A 24,426-nucleotide genomic window follows, 5' to 3' on the forward strand; every position below is an offset into this window, starting at 1 on the left:
TGCAGGAGGAACGTCGTGCGCGGACTGCTAGGTCCGATCACACAACCGACGGTGAGTGGAGGTGTCTATTCACAACACATGCAAAACCCTAGTGACAGCACCGAAGCGATCAACTGCATGAGTGTGCCGCACCCCACTTTATATAGGCGTCTGTCGCTGTAACATTCCAAATTTTCAATTTGAACATAGGTCATTCATGCATATCATATTTTATTGCATTTTGTTTTGCGACCCTCGAAATTCTAAGCAACTCAAGGACCCTCGGAGAGAGTTGGGGATTTCATAGTTCTCATATTTGAATTCTCTCAAATATCAAAACAAGGATCACTTTGGTTTTAATTAATTTTTCTCTCCGAAATATTTCATATTAAATAATTTATGAGAGGTGATAATATGACTTCTCCAACATAAATGAAATTTGGAGGAAAAATATTAAAACCAAATAAATATTTTATTTTGGATTTTATCGTTATTTTATTTGGATTAGAAAAATATGCATTTTTAAAAAATTGCATTTAGGGCCAAGAAAATGTTCATCTTGTTCTAAATATTCCATTTAGACGGTGAAAATTTGTTTTGATTTTTAGATTTTTATTTATTTTTCTAGGATTTTTCCGGCGAAATTCGTTAAAAAAAAAGAGTTCGAAGCGACCTATGGGCCGTAACCGACGCGAACTCCCCAGGATGGCCCCCTTTATAAGGCGCCCGAGCCGCCCCCGCAGCCCACCCCGAGCCGCCAGCCCGCCCGCGCCTCCCGAACCCTAGCGCGCCGCCAGCCGCCGGAGCCGCCCCGCCGTTCGCTGGAGTTAGCCGCCGCCGTTCTTTCCGTCGGTTTATTTTGGTAAACCCTAGATCTATATCCGTTTTTAGTTTCCGGTTTAATTCATTAGATCGGTTTTCCGTCGGTTTATTTATTTTGCGGACATTCGTCCGTACGTTCGTTTTAATGAACGTTGTTCATCCGTTAGTCACAGACAGCGAACGTTCGTTCGTTAGCCTGTTCGTCAGTTTTTCTTTTTCCAGGGTTTTCCACGATTATTGTCGATCGCGATTTCCGCCCTGATCTTCGAACTAGTTTATCTTTTCGCTTGTTTATCCAAATCAGGTGAAACAAGCGCCTAGATCTTCGTCTTGAAGTTCTCTTTATGTTTAACCAACTTGAACAAGATTTTGATACAGTAAAATTTGACTTTAGTCCAGATTAGTAAACGGATCTTGTTTCTTTCGCAGTTTGAGTTTCGTTGCTCCGTTTGATTTGATTCTTTTTGCAAACCGGAGTTCTTCAGTTGAACTTTCTGGTTAGATCTTCTTATTTGAGGTTTACCCATGCATGTTTGCTTGATTTCTTATGTATGCTATTGTTTGTTTGCGATAGAATTCCCGAAGTGCGAAGCGTGCTACTACGAGTCCCTAGGTTTTGCGAATCGTCAGCAAGGCAAGTAACACATTGATAATACTCTTTTCATACCTAGTTTTTATGCATTATTTCCAATCCTCAAACATTGCATGATTAGGGTGTTTTTAACTTGTGGGTATTTGGGAAGTAGAGGATGAGGTAGAACCTATTGCCCTGTTTATTATCAAACCTTGGGAGTTACTTCTACGTTATGCTTATATTGCTATGCTATGCTCGTAGACGTGGTTTGGTTTGAGAGATCCATGACAAATGTGAGTTGTTAATTAATGGTTCAACTTAAGGTGGAAACTTTAATACACATCTGGGTGGATTGCTTATGGGCACCTGGAGAATCCAGTGTTGTCCTAGGATATCCTGGAGTACCCGTGTGATCATCCTACGGTCCGCCACCCAGGCTCAAAGGGATCATAAGATTATTCATGCTAGAAACTTCCATGTGCATCCACAAGCTATTATGGGCTCTAGCATAGTTGAGTATGTTGCATGACCTCTTTCAGTGGTGGGCTAGCAGATGTAGAGGGAAAGTAGGTGTAACTGTCCACCCAGAGTAAAGAATTAGTGCTTCTGAAAGACTGTGTCTCGGTCATCCGTTTCTCAAACACCATGTAGTGCGAGAAATCCAACGGAGGAGATCGAGTCTTGTGGGGAAAAGTGGGCAAACCTCTGCAGAGTGTACAAACTAATCATGGTTAGCCGTGTCCCCGGTTATGGACAAATCTTGAGTATCTGGTACTTGAATTATTTGTTTGATCTCTTCACTCTAAATTAATTTGTTGGGTTGATAATGATTACTTTAATTGGGATTGAGTTGGAGGAACCTTCTCAATGATGTTTCAACCACCATGATAGTTAAATAAAATCTATTCCTTTGTTGCAGGGAAAAATTGGCTTTTCGCAAAAGTATATTAACTATAGAGCCTCCACCAGCCATATATGCATATAGTGATAGCATTTATCTGTTCATTACTCTATTGTGTTACATTGCCAGCATATTCCATGTGCTGACCCGTTTTCGGGCTGCAACGTATCATGTTGCGGACTTTTCAGACGAGGAGTAAGGTTCGCTAGGCCGTTGTCGTGCACTCAGTTATGCCATTGGAGTTGATGGACTCACCTTACCTTCCAAGCCTTCCGCTGTTATCTTATTTAGATGGCCTTAAGCCATATTTATTGTAATAAGTTCTCTTTTGAGACACTCGATGTAATAAGTGTGTGATTGCTACTCTGTTATAAATCCTTCGAGTATTGTGTGTGTCAGCATTACCGATCCAGGGATGAAACTGAAGCACAGAGACTTGACCGTCTGAGGTCGGGTCGCTACAAGATGGTATCAGAGCACACGCTGGATGTAGGATACGACCACTAAGATGAGCCATAGGTCACTCTTCTCTACTCATTTCTGACTCCTCTCATTTTCTACTCCTTAGGATGGCGGACTCAAGGAACAAGTTTGCACAACCGGATGAAGACACACCCTTTGGACGACACTTGAAGGAAGTCACTAGGTACCTGAACATCAGAATACCAAGCTTCACCGGGACCTACACCACCACTTTACCAGAAGAGGAGCGCTGGATGATTCGAGTTCAATTTCCAGGAAGGACATTCACACCAGTCACTGAGCCCATAGAGTTTTCCTTTGATGCACCAACCTAGAGTCTAGGCAAGAGTATGGCAGCCAACGTTGCTATGGGACGTATTGGAGAAGTCTACAAACAGGAGCTGAAGGACACTATCTACCAGAAATGTGGGCGCCAAGACGAGCAATGGGAGATGATCAGTACCAGGAAAGACAGGTCCATTGCAGCATTCATCCAGGAGTTAAACCAGCACATTCGACGCCAAGAGAACTAGATGTGCGCAAGCATTATAGATTTGAAGAAGGCGATGACCAGGAACATGGAGCTAGAAGAGGAACTCAAGTCTATGCGTGATGGATATGAGGAGGACATCGCAATACTATTGGAGAAGAATGACGACCTGATAAAGAAGATCGGAGTATTCATGGGAGATCCCGCGCCAGGAGGAGATGACGATTAATCCAAAGACATTTGTTCTGAAGACTACATCATCATCGACGACACCAACTTCGACCCCGACAGCAGTGATGATGACTATGAAGACGAAGCTGGAGCAGATATCATGGAGTCTTTCACCGATCATAATTTCTAGTAGACCACCATATGATCAAGTAGTATTTCCCCCATGTATATACTATAGTCTGAGCAATGTACGATAGCTAGATTGATTGTATTCCCTTACTTGATTGATTGATTGAGTGATATGATATGATTGTGTTTGTCTCATGTGCATATGGGTAGTGCTTTCTCACTAGACCTCATTCTATTCTAATCTTCCCTCTAAACCCATCAGATGCCTCCGAGACGTTATACCAGATTTGTCTTCCCACCGGAGCTCACTCAGTTGATCCAGCAGCAGAATGCCTTGATGCAGTTGTTAGTTCAGAACCAAGGCAACAACCACAACAACAACAACCCACCGCCACCACCTCTAGTTGACAACCTAGCCCGTTTTCTGAGGTTGCAGCCGCCGGTGTTTTCCAGTAGCACCGAGCCGATAGTTGCTGATGATTGGCTATGCAGAATTGGAAGGGAGTTGACCACCGCAGGTTGCACAGATGCTGAGAAGGCGCGCTTTGCCACACACCAATTGGATGGACCAGCAGCCTCACGGTGGGAGAATTACACAGCCACTTTTCCTATAGCCAATGTCACTTGGGAGCAGTTTCAGCAAGCATTCCGCACCGCCCATATCTCAACTGGATCTATGAGCATGAAGAAGTGTGAGTTTCGCAACTTACGCCAGGGGAACCGTACTGTGGCGCGGTACGTGGATGAGTTTAGCAAGTTATCTCGCTATGCCCCAGATGATGTGGCCACAGATGCCGCAAAACAGGAGAAGTTTATGGAAGGGCTGAATGATTAGATGAGTATGCAGTTAATGGTGGCAACATTTAACAACTACCAGGAGTTGGTAGATAAAGCTTCATGATCAAAGGGAAGCAGCAGCAGATAGAGAGCCGCAAGAGGAAGTATGGACAAGGGAAGTACAATTCAGGAGCTCAGCAGAAGCCCGCTTTATCCCGAACTCGGGAGGACTTACCCATAACCATGGAGGCCACACTCACAATGGAGGAAGTTCTCATAATCATAATGGCCCAAAGAATGGGAACGGGAATGGAGCAAGCAGCAATCAGAACCGCTCCAATCCAGCCACACCTGCCAAGAGGGACCTAAGTCACATTACTTGTTTCAAGTGCGGGAAGACTAGACACTATGCCACTGAGTGCCCTGAAGCAAAGAACGGAAATGGTAATGGGAGCTCTGGGAAGAAGCCCAATCCATTTAACAAAGACAAGTGAACCACGTGAGCGTGGAGGAGGTTGAAGAGCAACCAGATGCAGTTATCGGTAAGTTTTTGGTTAAGTCATTTACTGCAATTGTTCTTTTTTATACTGGTGCATTGCATTCATACATATCAAGGGGATTTGTGGATAAGTATAAGTTGCCCACTAAAGTTCTTAGGACACCTATGCTAGTAACCTCACCTGGAGCTGAGTATATTGCAAGCAGTGGATGTTTTCAGATGCCATTAACCATAGGTAGTCATGTTTTCCCATCCAACTTGATAATTCTGGAGTCGCAAGGTTTGGATGTGATACTAGGAATGGATTGGCTATCGATGTATGGAGGAAACATCGATTGCGCCAGTAAGTCAATTCTGCTAACCACCCCGGAGGGAAAAAGGATCAAGTATGTATCCAGGCATGCGCCAAGGAGAACCCAAGTAAATTCTCTCACGGGAGTTGTTCAGGAAGAAGTGCCTGTTGTGAAGGATTACCCAGATGTATTTCCAGAGGAGTTACCAGGCATGCCGCCAGATCGAGACATCGAGTTTTTGATAGAGCTGTTGCCAGGCACCGGGCCTATATCGAAGAGACCGTACTGGATGCCTGCGAATGATCTGGAAGAGATCAAGAAATAGATTAAGGAGTTACTGGAGAAGGGTTACATTCGACGAAGTTCATCACCATGGGGAGCCCCAGTACTCTTGGTTGAGAAGAAGGATGGATCATTGAGAATGGTTGTTGACTATCGTGCGTTGAATGAAGTGACGATCAAGAACAAGTACCCATTGCCGATGATTAATGATTTGTTTGACCAGCTGCAAGGAGCTAAAGTGTTTTCAAAGATCGATCTGCGATCAGGATACCACCGGTTGAAGATTGGAGAGAAGGATATACCTAAAACAGCTTTCACCACGAGGTATGGGTTATATGAGTATACGGTTATGTCATTTGGACTGACTAACGCCCCTGCCTATTTCATGAGTATGATGAACAAGGTGTTCATGGAGTTCTTGGATAAGTTTGTCGTGGTGTTCATTGATGATATCTTGGTATACTCGAACAATGAAGAGGAACACAAGGAGCATTTGCGTTTAGTTCTCGGGAAACTTAGGGAGCATCAGTTATACGCCAAGTTCAGCAAATGTGAGTTTTGGTTGAAGGAAGTTGGATTTCTTGGACATGTTATATCAGGAGAAGGTATAGCAGTGGGTCCTACCAAGGTTCAGTCTGTCACTGAGTGGTTGGCACCCACCTCAGTTGGAGAGATCCGCAGTTTTCTGGGACTCGCAGGATACTACCGGAGATTTATTGAGAATTTTTCCAAGATTGCAAAGCCTATGACGGAGTTGCTGAAGAAGGACACCAAGTTCAAATGGACAGAAGAATGTGAGGCCAGTTTTCAGGAGTTAAAGAATCATCTGACTACAGCCCCAGTGCTAATTCTGCCGGATATACGCAAGGATTTCCAAGTGTATTGCGACGCGTCTTGCTTAGGACTTGGAGGAGTACTCATGCAAGACGGAAGAGTTGTTTCATATGCCTCACGACAACTTCGACCACATGAGTTAAATTATGCCACTCATGATTTGGAATTAGCAGCCGTAGTGCGTGCACTCAAGACCTGGAGACACTTTCTTATTGGAAACCGCTGTGATGTGTACACGGATCATAAGAGTTTGAAGTACATATTCACCCAGAAGGAGCTGAACCCAGGCAGAGGAGATGGTTGGAGCTTATAAAAGATTATGACATGAAACTGCATTATCATCCAGGAAAGGGCAATGTCTTAGCAGACGCTTTGAGCCGGAAGAGTTATGCCAATACTCTCTTAATGGAGTTAGCCGAGGATCTCAGGGAACTTCATTTGGAGATTGTTCCTAGAGGTTTTGTTGCAGCGATGGAAGTTCAGTCTACATTGTTGGGAAAGATTCGGGAGGCTCAGAAGGATGACAAGGAAATTGCCGAGATAAAGGAGAGAATGAACAAAGGAAAGGCCAAAGGTTTTCGTGAGGATGAGCACAACACCTTGTGGTTTGAGGACCGCATTTATGTGCCCAATAATGCAGAGATCAGGAAGTTGATACTACAGGAAGCTCATGACTCACCATACTCGATACACCCCGGAAACACAAAGATGTATTTGGATTTGAAGGAACGTTTCTGGTGGACTGGAATGAAGAAGGATATTGCCGAGTATGTCGCCGTATGTGATGTATGTCAGAGAGTGAAGGCAGAACATCAGAAGCCAGCAGGATTAGTGCAGCCTATGCCAATACCCGAATGGAAGTGGGATAAGCTTGGCATGGATTTTATCACCGGATTACCCAGGACCCGATCGGGATATGATTCTATCTGGTTAGTAGTGGAACGATTGACCAAGGTAGCTCACTTTATCCCAGTGAAAACCACCTATACAAGTGCGAAGTTGGCCAAGATATACATGACCAGGATCGTATGTCTGCACGGAGTTCCGAGGACCATCGTATCAGATAGAGGAACACAGTTTACTTCAAAGTTTTGGCATCAGTTGCACCAGACTTTGGGAACCAGACTAGAGTTCAGTACAACTTTTCATCCACAGACAGATGGATAGACTGAGAGAGTCAATCAGATTTTGAAGGACATGTTGAGAGCTTGTGCGCTAGATTATGGATCTAGTTGGGATGACAACTTGCCCTACGTGGAGTTCTCATACAACAATAGCTACCAGGCCAGTTTGAAGATGGCACCGTTCGAAGCCCTGTATGGAAGGAGGTGCAGAACACCGTTGATGTGGGATGAAGTTGGAGACCGTCAGTTGTTTGGACCGGATTTGATTAAGGAGTCCGAAGAGAAGGTTAAGCTGATTCGAGATAGGCTGAAGGTAGCTCAGTCCAGGCAGAAGAGATATGCAGATTCAAAACGCAAGGAGGTAGTCTATGAAATCGGAGACACAGCATATCTGCGAGTGTCCCCTCTGCGAGGAGTTAAGCGTTTTGGAGATTAGGGAAAGTTAGCCCCGAGAGTTGTAGGACCATACCGAGTTTTGGAACGTATGGGAGAGGTTGCCTACAAGTTGGAGTTACCCGAAGGACTGTCAGGAGTTCATGATGTGTTTCACGTTTCCCAGTTGAAGAAGTGTCATGCAGAGATGGTCAATATTCCTCTGAGAGATACAGTGCCCCTGGAAGCTATTCAGTTGGATAGTGATTTGACCTATGAAGAGAAACCTGTCAAGATTCTCGAGTTTGCCAGCTGGGTTACTCGTAGCAAGGTTATCAAGTTTTGCAAGGTTCAGTGGAGCCACCATACCGAGGATGAAGCCACCTGGAAACGAGAGGATGATCTCCGGAAAGACCACCCACACCTGTTTTCTAGCCAACCGGAATCTCGAGGGCGAGATTCATCTTAAGGGGGGTAGGTTTGTAACATCCCAAATTTTCAATTTGGAATGTTATACATAGGTCATTCATGCATATCATATTTTATTGCATTTCGTTTTGCGATCCTCGAAATTCTAAGCAACTCAAGGACCCTCGGAGAGAGTTGGGGATTTCATAGTTCTCATATTTGAATTCTCTCAAATATCGAAACAAGGATCACTTTGGTTTTAATTAATTTTTCTCTCCGAAATATTTCATATTAAATAATTTATGAGAGGAGATAATATGTAGCGACCCGACCCGAATGGATCAAGTCTCTGTGCTTAAGTGTCATCCCTGGATCGGTATGCTGACACACACAGTACTCGAGGATTTATAACAGAGGTAAATCACATGTATAAAGTAACGTAAATACTATTACCTCAATCCAAATAGCGGAAGTAACAAGGTTGTGGATTCCCATCAACACCAACGGCAAAGTTGAGTGTAGAAATCGTAACCCTAACGAATCACTTACTCGTCGTAAGATATCCTGCAACATGAAACGTTGCAGCCCGAAAACGGGTCAGCACATGGAATATGCTGGCAAATTCACACCATAGAGAAATGATGAACAAAGGCTATCACTACATGCATATATGGCTGGTGGAAAAGCTCTATGGTTATAATGTTTTTGCGAAAAGCCAATTTTTCCCTACTTCAAAGGAATAAATTTTATTTAACTATCATGGTGGTTGTGAAACATTGAGATGGTTGACAGCATCTCAATCCCAATTAAGTATCATCATTAACCCAACAATATTAATTAAAGTAACATGATGAGATCAACGGGATAATCCAAGAACTAGATACTCAAGATGTCCATAACCGGGGACACGGCTAACCATGATTAGTTTGTACACTCTGCAGAGGTTTGTGCACTTTTCCCCACAAGACTCGATCGCCTCCGCTTGATTCTCGCACTGCATGATGTTTGAGAAACGGATGACCGAGACACAGTCTTTCAGAAACAATCACTCTTTACTCTGGATGGACCGGTACACCTACTTTCCCCTACATCTGCTAGCCCACCTCTTCAAGAGATCCTGTAACCTACTCAGCTATGCTAGAGCCCATAATAGCTTGTGGCTGCACACGGAAGTTTCTAGCATGAATAATCTTATGATCCCTTTGAGCCTGGGTGGCGGACCTTATACAAACAGACAACACTGGGTTCTCCATGTGCCTCAATCCACCCAGATGTGAGTTTTAGTTGCCACCTTAAGTTGAACCATTAATAAACATCTCACATCTGTCATGGATATCACTCAAACCCAAATCCACGTCTACGAGCATATCATGGCAATAATAAAAGCAACGTAGAAGTAACTCCCAAGGGTTTGATAATTAAAACAGGTAATAGGTACTACCTCAACTACATCCCAATACCCACAATTTAAATTTGACCCTAACCATGCAATGTTTGAGGGTTGAATCTAATGCACAAAAACTGGGTATGAACGGGATATGATCAAAGTGTGAACTTGCCTGCAATGTTGATGAAGATGATTCGCACTCAAAACTCTTGATAGATCTACTCGTCACACTCCGGTCAATCTATCGAGAGCAAGCAATAGTAACCACACATAAGCAATCACTCAAAAGATCGAGAAGAACGAAGAAGACACTTCGTAAAAACATCAAAACCAAGCGAATAACTCTTGCAACATAAAACAATTTCTAACAGTGCCAAAATTATGTGAATTTGGCCTTATCAGAAAGTTTAGGTCAAGAGCTTCGGTTTGCAAAAAGAATCAACTCAAACGGAGTTACGGAACTCAAGTTATGAACAAAAGAAGTTTGAATACAAATCTGTTTGAATTCAATTTTTAAAACTTTCAAAAACATGTTTAAGTTGTTTTACTGGATAGAGGAGATCATAACGAAGACGTGGGCGTTGGTTTCGTTGGATTTGGACAAACGAGTAAAAAGTTATAGATGTTTGAAAATCAGGGACTAATCTGTAAATAAAAATATCTACAACTAGGTCCCTGGCGTAAATAAACAGAAAAAGAAAAAATTTAAATAGCGAACGTTCGTTAACTAAAGCATACTGGTTTGAAAAAAAAATGAAACCTAGATCTAATCTGAACCGTCAATCCTAGATCTAACGGATGAGGGAAAAGGCGAGGCGTACCGCGGCGACGGTGGCTGCCGGCGGCGAGGGAGATGCGGCGGCGGCTCGGACGTCGACGGGGCGACGGCTCCGGTGGGTCTCCAGCGGCGGCGAGGGCGTCAGGGGGCTCGGCGCGGCGCGGCGGTGAGGATTGAGGGGGCGGCGTCGGTCGGGAGTGGCGGGGCGGAGCGGGGCATCGGCGACGAATCTCGGTGGCGGCGGCAACTCCGGCGAGTGCGGGGTGCGGCGGCGGCGGACGAGAAGAGAGGGGCGGGGCGGCGGTCTCGCCTTATAAAGGCCAGGGGAGGGGCGCGGCTTGGAGGAGGAGGCGGCACGGCGCGGTGGCGGCGCTCGGGAGGCGTGCGGGCGGCGAACTCCTCCCGGAGTCGGAGGCGGTGGTGCGGGCGCGTGGGCCGGCTGGGCCGTGGCCTGGCTGGCTGGCTGGGCCGGCCCGGTCGGTCTAGAAGTTTATTTTTTTTAAACATTTCTTAGACAAAGAAAAATAATAAAAACGAAATAAATAAAAATATTATATAGGCATATAATATATCAAAATTTTCAGAAAAAGATTTCTACAACGTGGACATTTTTGTAAAGTCAAATAAAATTCACACAAATTTTAATAAATCAAACAGTGCTGCTGCCTTATTAAAATCCAATAAAAATCATTTTAAAAATACCAAAATGATTTCAAATTTATTTTTCTCCAATTTTCTGATGTAGGGAATCATGTTACCCTATTTTCTGTATATTTTATTTTTGGAGAAAAATAATTTGAATAAAACTCAAATGACTCCAATATTGAAAAATAATTGCAACGGGACTTTGAATAAATCCTTTGAAACTCCCAACTCATATTTCATTTGTTTTGAAGAAGTCATTTTATCTTCTCTCGTGAAAATCATTGAGTTGCATAAAGTTTCAGAAATGAAAAATATTTTCAAATAACATTCAAATATTTTCAACACCCCTTGTCATTTAAATAAATGGAAGAAGTCATGTCATCTTCTCTCCAGGGTTTTGTGGTGAAAAGAATTTGAATTCATGGAGATCATAAATGCAAAATGAAAGTTTGGGAAAGTCCTTTTATTCCCTCTCATTTAACTTTCAAAAAGTTTCGAATTCCACTCAATTTCACTCAATCAATCAAACAATCAATCCAATCTATCTGTTTATTATAACATTCCAAAATTTAGAATTTTGGGATGTTATGACTTCTCCAACATAAATGAAATTTGGAGGAAAAATATTAAAACCAAATAAATATTTTATTTTGGATTTTATCGTTATTTTATTTGGATTAGAAAAATATGAATTTTTCAAAAATGCATTTATGGCCAAGAAAATGTTCATCTTGTTCTGAATATTCCATTTAGACGGTGAAAATTTGTTTTGGTATTTTTAGATTTTTTTATTTTTATAGGATTTTTCTGGCGAAAACCGTTTAGAAAAAAGACTTCGAACCGACCTAAGGGCCGTAACCGGCCCGGACTCCCCAGGACGGCCCCCTTTATAAGGCGCCCGAGCCGCCCCCGCAGCCCACCCCGAGCCGCCAGCCCGCCCGCGCCTCCCGAAACCTAGCGCGCCGCCGCCAGCCACCGCGCAGCCTCGCAAGCCACCGGAGCCGCCCCGCTATTCGCCAGAGTTAGCCGCCGCCGTTTTTTTCGTCGGTTTATTTTGGTAAACCCTAGATCTAGATCCTTTTTTTTAGTTTCCGGTTTAATTCATTAGATCGGTTGTCCGTCGGTTTATTTATTTTGCGGACATTCGTCTGTACGTTCGTTTTAACGAATGCTGTTCATCCGTTAGTCACAGACAGCGAACGTTCGTTCGTTAGCCTGTTTGTCAGTTTTTCTTTTTCCAGGGTTTTCCGCGATTATTTTCGATCGCGATTTCCGCCCTGATCTTCGAACTAGTTTATCTTTTCGCTCGTTTATCCAAATCAGGTGAAACAAGCGCCTAGGTCTTCGTCTCGAAGTTCTCTTTCTGTTTAACCAACTTGAACAAGATTTTGATACAGTAAAATTTGACTTTAGTCCAGATTAGTAAACGGATCTTGTTTCTTTCGCAGTTTGAGTTTCTTTGCTCCGTTTGATTTGATTCTTTTTGCAAACCGGAGTTCTTTAGTTGAAATTTCTGGTTAGATCTTCTTATTTGAGGTTTACCAGTGCATCTTTGCTTGATTTATTATGTATGATATTGTTTGTTTGCGATAGAATTCCCGGAGTGCGAAGCGTGCTACTACGAGTCCCTAGGTTTTGCGGATCGTCAGCAAGGCAAGTAACACATTGATCACACTCTTTTCATACCCGGTTTTTATGCATTAGTTCTAATCCTCAAACATTGCATGATTAGGATGTGTTTAACTTGGGGGTATTTGGGAAGTAGAGGATGAGGTAGAACCTATTGCCCTATTTATTACCAAACCTTGGGAGTTACTTCTACGTTATGCTTATATTGCTATGCTATGCTCGTAGACGTGGTTTGGTTTGAGAGATCCATGACAGATGTGAGTTGTTAATTAATGGTTCAACTTAAGGTGGCAACTTTAATACACATCTGGGTGGATTGCTTGTGGGCACCTGGAGAATCCAGTGTTGTCCTAGGATATCCCGGAGTACCCGTGTGATCATCCTACGGTCCGCCACCCAGGCTCAAAGGGATCATAAGATTATTCATGCTAGAAACTTCCGTGTGTAGCCACAAGCTATTATGGGCTCTAGCATAGTTGAGTATCTTGCATGACCTCTTTCAGTGGTGGGCTAGCAGATGTAGAGGGAAAGTAGGTGTAACTGTCCACCCAGAGTAAAGAATTGGTGCTTCTAAAAGACTGTGTCTCGGTCATCCGTTTCTCAAACACCATGTAGTGCGAGAAATCCAACGGAGGAGATCGAGTCTTGTGGGGAAAAGTGCGCAAACCTCTGCAGAGTGTACAAACTAATCATGGTTAGCTGTGTCCCCGGTTATGGACAAATCTTGTGTATCTGGTACTTGAATTATTGGTTTGATCTCATCACTCTAAATTAATTTGTTGGGTTGATAATGATTACTTTAATTGGGATTGAGTTGAAGGAACCTTCTCAATGATGTTTCAACCACCATGATAGTTAAATAAAATCTATTCCTTTGTTGTAGGAAAAAATTGGCTTTTCGCAAAAGTATATTATCCATAGAGCCTCCACCAGCCATATATGCATATAGTGATAGCATTTATCTGTTCATTACTCTACTGTGTTACATTGCCAGCATATTCCATGTGCTGACCCGTTTTTGGGCTGCAACGTATCATGTTGCAGACTTTTCAGACGAGGAGTAAGGTTCGCTAGGCCGTTGTCGTGCACTCAGCTATGCCGTTGGATTTGATGGACTCACTTTACCTTCCAAGCCTTCCACTGTTATCTTATTTAGATGGCCTTAAGCCATATTTATTATAATAAGTTCTCTTTTGAGACACTCGATAAGTGTGTGATTGCTACTCTGTTATAAATCCTTCGAGTATTATGTGTGTCAGCATTACCGATCCAGGGATGACACTGAAGCACAGAGACTTGACCGTCTGAGGTCGGGTCGCTACAGTCGCGGGCTCAACACTTGGGCCTCGCACGGACCCTAAAGCCCATAAGTCTACTCGGCCACAATCCGAATATAGCTTGGATTGCATCCGACCTGTGTCCCCGAATCCGGCCTCGTAGGTTCCTTCCCTTAAGCGTGCGACCCCTTAGGTTCAAGCCGGCTTGGTCGCAGTTCGGATCACCTCCGAACTGCACGGTTGGTAGCGGCCCCTAGCAAGGCATGCCGAACACCAAGCAGACTATGAAGCTGGTTAGGCGAACCTGTAGATCATACTTCCATTCCTTTTGCCACACGATATATGTTGTCGGGCTCAAGGCAAGTCTGTCATCCTTGTGCTAGCCCGACCTCTTTCTCGTTCCAGTGATGCCGACCACAAACCCGATTATCTCATAATCCTTGTTGCATGGACATCCTTATCCTGGTCGGATCACACGAGTGGCGAGGGAGTCCTGGATTAGGGGGTCCCTAGGCGTTCGGGCTATGTGACGTAGGCCGGACTGGTGGGCCATGAAGATGCAAGATAGAAGGCCTTCTCCTGTGTCCGGATGGGACTCTCCTTGGCGTGGAAGGCAAGCTTGGCATTCGGATATGAAGATTCCTTTCTCTGTAAACCGACTCTGTACAACCCTAGGCCCCTCCGGTGTCTATATAAGCCGGAGGGTTTAGTCCATAGCGATCATCATAATCATACAGGCTAGACATCTAGGGTTTAGCCATTACGATCTCGAGGTAGATCGACTCTTGTAATCCACATATTCATCCAAGTCAATCAAGCAGGAAGTAGGGTATTACCTCCGTTAAGAGGGCCCGAACCTGGGTAAACATCGTGTCCCCCGCCTCCTGTTACCTTCGATCCTCAGACGCAAAGTTCAGGACCCCCTACCCGAGATTGGCTGGTTTTGACACCGACATTGGTGCTTTCATTGAGAGTTCCTTTGTGTTGTCAACAGAAGGTTCGGTGGCTCGTTCGATCATCTACAATAATGCTGTTTCAAAGGAGGCTTTCCTCCCCGGCCAAATCTTCGTATTCGGCGGCTTCACACTGCATGCCAACTCGATTGGCCACCTTGAGCAGATCCATGGCTACGCCCCTGGTCATCGGATCAGTTTCGGGAACCTAAACTATGTTGCCGATATCCGAGGAGACTTGATCTTCGAAGGATTTGCGGCCATGACCGTCCCTCCGGCCTTAGATCCGGAGCGGACCACAGGGTCTGAAGACGGGACCTTAGAGCCCACCAGACTCTCTGCAATTATGGAACTCGCCACCGGAGATCCGGTGGGGACGGCGTCATCTGCAAACCCAAAAGCGAAACAAACTCCCCTTGTCACTAAAGCGTCGGACTCTCCCTCGGACTCTAAATCAGAACTCTCGAGGTCCGCCATAAGCGGGCGCGGCCAGGAGGCCCTTACCCTGGCCGGCCCAGCAGACCCTCGCCTCTCTGTCCAAACCTCACTTCCAAACGAGGCCCTCGACTTAATGCGATCCCTCGCCATCGCAGAGGAATCGCCTCCGAATTACGCCTAGCCCGGATTAGGGGCTGAGAGCGGGGAATTTTACGTTCCCTCACCACCCACTTCATAGCCACTGTCGAGGATCTAACCGACATGCTGGATTACGCCTCCGCAGACTTCGACAGCATGGACGATGATGCCGGAGACAATCAAAGCCAAAACCCTACGTTTACCTTACGTTGGACGGCCACCTCCACATACGACGTATACATGGTTGATACACCAAAAGAGGATGATGACGACGGCAAGAAGGATCCGGTTGAGGACAAGCCTGCCGAACACCTCCAAAACATTGACGTCAGCGGCTCCGCTCAAAATCGCGTCGTGAAAAAGACAGCAATACCGGCACCGAAGACTATAACACTCCGGAAAACGCAGAAGACCCCGAAGCCCCTGTCGAGCCAACATCCGAACAGGATGATTGGGAGGACGGCCAAATCAACCCCGATGATCCAGTCGGGAACGAGGACTTGGAGGATAGTAACTACCTGCCGACCTCCGAAGAGGATGTGAGCCTCGGCGACGAAGACTTCATCGTGCTGGAGGAGCCCCTCGAGCAAGAGCACTTTAAGCGCAGGCTAATCGCCACTGCGAGAAGCGTGAAAAAGAAGTAGCAGCAGCTTCAAACTAAACAGGATATACTCAATGACAGATGGACTAATGTCCTGGTAGCCGAGGAATACGGCCTCGAGCGCCCAACCAAGAGTTACCCGAAGTGTAAGCTACTACGAGCCCGACCGACCACCGCGCGGACGGGACAGACCAGCTACCCACGCCGAACACCAGCCCGCGCTACCACGTCGTCCAGGCAGGGAGGCAGCTGCCCCGGGCTATACCTATGACTTATACAAGGACCTGGACAGTAGAGCTGGTCTGACAAGATCAGTCTATGGGTCAAGGGGACGTGCTCCGACACAAGAGGACGGCCATCATGCCTGCCGTGACAGGCACAACCTCACTCGAGCCGAGAACCGCATTCGTACTTCATCCGAACTGCGCCGCGACATCGCTTGATATAGAGGCACCGCACACCCCTTGTGCTTCACCGATGAGGTTATGGAGCACCAGTTCCCCGAAGGATTTAAACCCGTGAACATCGAATCATAAGATGGTACAACGGACCCGCAGTATGGATCGAAGATTTTCTTCTCCGCATCCACATGGCTCGCGGTGATGACCTCCACGCCATCAAGTACCTGCCCCTAAAACTCAAGGGGCCAGCACGACATTGGCTGAACAGCCTCCCAGAAAACTCTATTGGAAGCTGGGAAGACTTTGAGGATGCCTTTAGAGACAACTTTGAAGGCACCTATGTCCGACCTCCAGACGCTGATGACCTTAGCCACATGGTCCAGCAACCCGGAGAATCATCTCGGAAACTTTGGACCAGGTTCTTGATTAAAAAGAACCAAATTATGGATTGTTCGGACGCCGAAGCCCTCGCAGCCTTTAAACACAGCGTCCGAGATGAGTGGCTCGCCCGACACCTCGGCCAAGAAAAGCCGAAGTCCATGGCAGCCCTTACCGCACTCATGACCCGCTTTTGCACGGGAGAAGATAGTTGGCTGGCTCGTCGAAGCAATAGCACCAGCGACCCTGGCACTTCCGAAGCCAGGGATGGCAATGGCAAGCCACAACGCAATAAACACAAGCGTCGAAACAACAACCAAGATACCAAAGACACGGCGGTTAACACCAGCTTCAGTGGCTCCAAACCCGGTCAACTGAAGAGGCCATTCAAAGGAAACAAAGATGGTCCATCTAGTTTGGACAGAATACTCGATTGGCCTTGCCAGATTCATGGCACCCCCAATAAGCCTTCCAATCATACCAACAGGAATTGTTGGGTCTTTAAACAGGTCGGCAAGCTAAACGTTGAGCACAAGGGGAAGGGGCCTCCCAGCGAGGACGAAGATGAAGAGCCTCGCCCACAGAACACATGGGGACAGAAGAAATTTCCCCCCGAGGTCAAAACAGTGAACATGATCTACGTCAATCATATCCCCAAGCGGGAGCGCAAGCGCTCGTTAAGGGACATCTATGCCTTAGAGCCAGTCGCCCCAAAGTTTAATCCGTGGTTAGCCTGTCCAATCACCTTCGACCGTAGAGACCATCCGACCAGTATCTGTCATGGGGGTTCGGCTGCATTGGTCCTTGATCCACTTATTGACGGATTCCACCTCACGTGAGTTCTCATGGACGGCGGTAGCAGTCTCAATCTGCTTTATCAGGACACCGTCCGTAAAATGGGCATTGATCCATCAAGAATCAAGCCCAGTAAAACCACCTTTAAAGGGGTAATACTCGGCGTAGAAGGTTGTTGCACAGGATCCATAACGCTGGAAGTCGTCTTCGGCTCGCCGGATATGCCGGAGCGAAGAATTGTTCTTCGACATTGTCCCGTTCCGAAGTGGCTATCACACACTACTTGGACGAACTGCTTTCGCCCGTTTCAATGCAGTCCCGCACTACGCTTTTCTTAAGCTCAAGATGTCTGGACCACGTGGCATTATAACAGTCAATGGAAACATGGAGCGCCCCCTCCGTACAGAGGAGCATACCGCGGCCCTCGCGGCCAAGGTGCAGGGTGGCCTCGCTAAGCCGAAGACCACACCGGCAGTCAAGCCCCCGGACACTGTTAAACGAGTCCGATCTACTTTGCAGAACGACAGTCCGGCTCATATAGATCTAGATTAGCAATTCGGCCTCCGCCAATGCCCCAGCCTGATAGCGGCATACACACCGCGCGTGCATAACTACACGTTAAAAATACCATGGGCAAACACGGAGGCATACTAAACATAGGGTCCACGATACGACTCGACCCTATCCGGACCTACATATTGCTCCACCTTTTTCGTCTTGTTTTTATTTTTTTAGGTTCTTTACAAGCCCGCATCAATTTCCGGAGCTAAAAAGGGCCCCATTCTAGGCTCCTTATACATACTTGATCGTCGATCCTCTCAAAGGATCCTACGCCAAGGTGAAAAGCGGCGTAGACGTGCGGCAGAACGTCCAAAGGATCTTCTAGATCATCTTTCCAAATTTAGGACCTATATACAGCTTTCCCTTGTTCTCGGCATGTAAAATAGCCGTGATGCTTACTGCATCTTCTGTGAAAATACGTTTTGACGTACCAACCAGAAAAAATGAAAAAAATTCGCCCAGACTTGTTTGGTATTGGCCCCTTTTCCCTGTTTTCCTACCTTATGTCCAAATTGGCATATACACCTTGGTACGACTTAAATCGCCAGGGGCTCTATTCGAGCCATATACATATCTTCAACGATAGAAAGTCCGAACACTCTCAGAGTATAATTCGGCGTCCCGAATACTACATTATATCCATTGATACGTCTCCATCGTATCTACTTTTCCAAACACTTTTGCCCTTGTTTTGGACTCTAACTCGCATGATTTGGATGGAACTAACCCGGACTGACGCTGTTTTCAGCAGAATTGCCATGGTGTTATTTTTGTGCAGAAATAAAAGTTCTCGGAATGACCTAAAACTTCACGGAGAATATTTTTGGAATATATAAAATACTGGCGAAAGAATCAAGACCAGGGGGCCACACCCTGTCCACGAGGGTGGGGGCGCGCCTACGCCCCTTGGCATGCCCCCTGTCTCGTGGGCCCCCTGAGGCTCCACCGACCTCAACTCCAACTCCATATATTCACGTTCGGGGAGAAAAAAATCAGAGAGAAGGATTCATCGCGTTTTACGATACAGAGCCACCGCCAAGCCCTAATCTCTCTCGGGAGGGCTGATCTGGAGTCCGTTCGGGGCTCCGGAGAGGGGAATCCGTCGCCGTCGTCATCATCAACCTTCCTCCATCACCAATTTCATGATGCTCACCATCGTGCGTGAGTAATTCCATCGTAGCCTTGCTGGACGGTGATGGGTTGGCTGAGATTTATCATGTAATCGAGTTAGTTTTGTTAGGGTTTGATCCCTAGTATCCACTATGTTCTGAGATTGATGTTGCTATGACTTTGCTATGCTTAATGCTTGTTACTAGGGCCCGAGTGCCATGAATTCAGATATGAACCTATTATGTTTTCATGATCTTATCTTGCAAGTCATTAGTCACCTACTATGTGTTATGATCCGGTAACCCCGAAGTGACAATAATCGGGACCACTCCCGGTGATGACCGTAGTTTGAGGAGTTCGTGTATTCACTAAGTGTTAATGCTTTGGTCCGGTACTCTATTAAAAGGAGGCCTTAATATCCCTTAGTTTCCAATAGGACCCCGCTGCCACGGGAGGGTAGGACAAAAGATGTCATGCAAGTTCTTTTCCATAAGCACGTATGACTATATTCGGAATACATTCCTACGTTACATTGATGAGCTGGAGCTAGTTCTGTGTCACCCTACGTTATAACTGTTGCTTGAGGAATCACATCCGACATAATTATGCATCACTGATCCAATGCCAACGAGCTTTTCACATATTGATCTTTGCTTAGTTACTTTTCCGTTGCCACTGTTACAATTAATACAAAACTGCTACTGTTACTTTTGCCACCGTTACCGTTACTTCCATACTACTTTGCTACTAAATACTTTGCTGCAGATATTAAGTTATCCAGGTGTGGTTGAATTGACAACTCAGCTGCTAATACTTGAGAATATTCTTTGGCTCCCCTTGTGTGGAATCAACAAAATTTGGGTTGAATACTCTACCCTCGAAAACTGTTGCGATCCCCTATACTTGTGGGTTATCAAGACTATTTTCTGGCGCCGTTGCCGGGGAGCATAGCTCTATTCTTTGAGTCACTTGGGATTTATATCTGCTGGTCACTATGAAGAACTTGAAAGACGAGGAAACCAAAATTTATCCCTCAACTACGAGGGGAGGTAAGGAACTGCCATCTAGCTCTGCACTTGATTCTCCTTCTATTTTGAGTAAACTTGCGACACCTAGACCTGCTTCTGCTATTAATTCTGATATGTCGCATGTTATTGATGATGCCACTTCTGCTATGCATGATACTTATGATGAAACTACTTCTATGCTTGATAATACTATGCCACTAGGTGAATTTCTTGATGAACAACTTGCTAGGGCTAGAGAGAATGAAATTATTGAAACTGATAATATTGATGAAAGTGATGATGAAGATTCTCCCCCTAGATATGAATTGCCTGTAGTGCTTGAGGGTTATGTTATGGATGAAGAAACTGCTAGAGATTTTCTTGGTTGCAATGATAGATATGATCTTAAGAAATTATTAGCTAAGCTGAAAGAAAAATCTTTGAATGCTAGAATGAAATATGACCCTGCTTTTGCTACTTTACCTATCTGTATTTCCGATAAGGATTATGATTTATCTGTAGATCCTGAGATAATTACTTTGGTTGAATCTGATCCTTTTCATGGCTATGAATCTGAAACTGTGGTGGCACATCTTACTAAATTAAATGATATAGCCACCCTATTCACTCATGAGGAAAAAATTCGTTACTACTATATCCTTAAGCTATTTCCGTTCTCATTAAAGGGTGATGCTAAAACTTGGTTTAATTCTCTTGATCCTGGTTGTGTGCGTAGTCCCCAGGATATGATTTATCACTTATCTGCTAAATATTTTCCTGCTCATATGAAACAAGCTGCCTTAAGGGAAATATATAATTTTGTGCAAATTGAAGAAGAGAGTCTCCCACAAGCTTGGGGGAGGCTTCTCCAATTACTTAATGCTTTGCCTGATCATCCTCTCAAGAAAAATAAATACTTGATACCTTTTATAATGGACTAACCGATGCTTCCAGAGACCACCTGGATAGTTGTGATGGTTGTGTTTTCAGGGAAAGAACAGTTGATCAAGCTGAATTGCTATTGAATAATATGTTGAGTAATGAAAATAATTGGACACTTCCTAAACCAACTCCTAAGCCAACACCGAAGAAAACTGGTATTCTATTTCTCAGTCCTGAAGATATGCAAGAGGCAAAGAAATCTATGAAAGAAAAGGGTATTAAAGCTGAAGATGTTAAGAATTTACCACCTATTGAAGAAATACATGGTCTTGATAACCCGACACAGGTAGTAATGGTAAATTCTCTCTATATATTTGATGAAGGTGATATTCCTCGTTATAAGTCTGCTAGCCAATGCTTAGATGAGTTTGATAATTTTATTGTTAAACAAGAAAACTTCAATGCTTATGTTGGTAGACAATTGAAACACAATGCTTATATGATTGAACACTTGAGTGATTATATCTCTAGAGTTAAAGGTGAACTTAAACTCATTAGTAAACATGCTTCTATGGTTACCACTGAAGTAGAGCAAGTGCTTAAAGCTCAAAATGATTTCCTTAATGAATTAAATAATAAGAAAAATGATAATGCTGTTAGAGTTATGACTAGAGGGGGTAAAATGACTCAGGAACCTTTGTATCCTGAGGGCCACCCTAAGAGAATCGAGCAAGATTCTCAGAGAACTAATGTTGATGCACCTAGTCCTTCTAAGAGGAAGAAAAAGAAAAATGATAGGACTTTGCATGCTTCTAGTGAACCTGTTGTTGACACACCTGAGAATCCCAATGATATTTCTATTTCTGATGCTGAAACACAATCTGGTAATGAACATGAACCTAGTGATAATATTAATGATGATGTTCATGATGATGCTCAGCCTAGCAATAACAATGATGTAGAGACTGAACCTGCTGTTGATCTTGATAACCAAAGAATCAACGTTATTGTAAGAGAGACTTTGTTGCTAGGAAGCACGGTAAAGAAAGAGAACCATGGGTTCAGAAACCCATGCCTTTTCCTCCTAAACCATCCAAGAAAAAGGATGATGAGGATTTTGAGCGCTTTGCTGAAATGATTAGACCTATCTTTTTGCGTATGCGTTTGACTGATATGCTTAAAATGAATCCTTATGCTAAGTACATGAAAGATATTGTTACTAATAAAAGAAAGATACCGGAAACTGAAATTTCCACCATGCTTGCTAATTATACTTTTAAAGGTGGAATACCTAAGAAACTTGGAGATCCAGGAGTACCAACTATACCGTGCTCCATTAAAAGAAACTATGTTAAAACTGCTTTATGCGATCTTGGAGCCGGTGTTAGTGTTATGCCTCTCTCTTTATATCGTAGACTTGATTTGAATAAATTGACACCTGCTGAAATATCTTTGCAAATGGCCGATAAATCAACCGCTATACATGTCGGTATTTGTGAGGATGTGCCTGTTGTGGTTGCAAACGTTACTATCTTAACGGACTTTGTTATTCTTGATATTCCCAAGGATGATAGTATGTCGATTATCCTTGGTAGACCCTTTTTGAATACTGCAGGGGCTGTTATTGATTGCAACAAAGGCAATGTCACTTTTCATGTTAATGGTAATGAGCATACGGTACACTTTCCAAGGAAACAACCTCAAGTCCACAGTATGAATTCTATTGGAAAAATTCCAACGATTACTATTGGAGGTTTTGAATTTCCTCTTCCTACTATCAAAAAGAAATACGATATTCTTATTATTGGGGACGTGCATATCCCCGTTGAGGTAACCTAGTGCTATTCGAAAATTCTCTGGTTTCATGCGATTCGGAATGAGTTTGTTAACAAGACTTGATCAACCTTGTTAGTGGATTCCTTTTAATGAGCATGAGATGGATGAAGTTATAAAGCACAACTCTCTGTACCCTCCTTTTACTTTCTGTTATTTAGATTAAATAAAGCAAAAATAGTATTTTTTGTCTGTTTTCTGAATTATCTATGCAATAAAAAAATACCCCAAAAATAAAAGTTCTCCAAATGCCTTGAAATTGAAATATGCTTTTTTGTAGAATATTTAAGAATATATGGCACTGAGAACACATCAGGGGGAGCCACCACCTGGCCACGAGGGTCCAGGGCGCGCCCACCCCCTGGGCGCGCCCCCTGCCTCGTGGGCCCCACGTGGCCCCCCTCCACTTATTCCTGCACCCACACACTTCGTCTTCCTCCAGAGAAATCACGCAAGCTACCATAGGGAGCATCCATTTTCCTGCCATACATTATTTTGCTCTCTTTATAGATAGATGTATTAATGATAAGGATGAAGCCTGTCACATGTGCGTTCCTGATCTTAGTGTTCTCAAGAGTGTTGTATTAGGAGATAAACAATATAACTTGGGAGCTATTGTTGCACGAAGGTTGCATCATAACAGTATTAGCGGAGATTTGTTTGGTGGAATTTATGCAACCCGTTTAGCTAATTTTCTTGAGGTACCTATTCGTGAAAATGATATGGAGTTGCCTCCTGCTTATCTAGATTTTAATGCTATGGTTCATCATCAGTTTGTTGAGAGGAATGAACAGTCTCTCCAGTACCGACTAATCTTTGACAGACGTCGTGTTGTCCATATTATTCTCCTTGCTCCTACTTTCTTTGACTTTCAGGCAAAAAGGAGATATGTTATAACCAGGGAGGAGGCGAACGAGTACGAGAGGAGGACGGAGGCATCTCGCCTCCAAGCTGCAGCTCTTGAGGCAGTAGCTGCTGCATCTCAGTACGACCCCAGTTACAACTTTGGATATCCACCAGGCCATCCATGGGCATAGACCAACTTATGCCAAAAGCCTAAGCTTGGGGGAGTACGTATTTCTCACGGACATTACATTCATGTTCACACACTCATTCTAGTTGTCGGTGCTCATACATTTTCATTGCACTATCCATGCTAGTTTATTTTCCTTTTTCTCGCTTTCTTCTTTTGTGCTTGAATAACCTTAAGAAAAACCAAAAAATTTAGTTGTAGCTTTTAGCTAGTTTACTTTCCATGCCTGTAGTAGTAATAATTAAAAGAAAACCCAAAAAGATTTCTCGTTCTTCTTTTGCTTGTTGGGAGCTTTCCCGTGTAAATAGTTTTATTTCCTTTCTTTTCTTTGGGGGTTGAGAGGAGAAGACCATAATGAAAATGTTGAAGTGGCTCTTATATGCATTGTTCTTGATTTAACCAGGAGCCCATATTACCTTGTCTTCTCCCTTGAATTAAATGCTTGCAGATTCTAGCTTAGTCC

Source organism: Aegilops tauschii, chromosome 3 (assembly GCF_002575655.3).
Source record: "Aegilops tauschii subsp. strangulata cultivar AL8/78 chromosome 3, Aet v6.0, whole genome shotgun sequence".
Taxonomy (NCBI): domain Eukaryota; kingdom Viridiplantae; phylum Streptophyta; class Magnoliopsida; order Poales; family Poaceae; genus Aegilops; species Aegilops tauschii.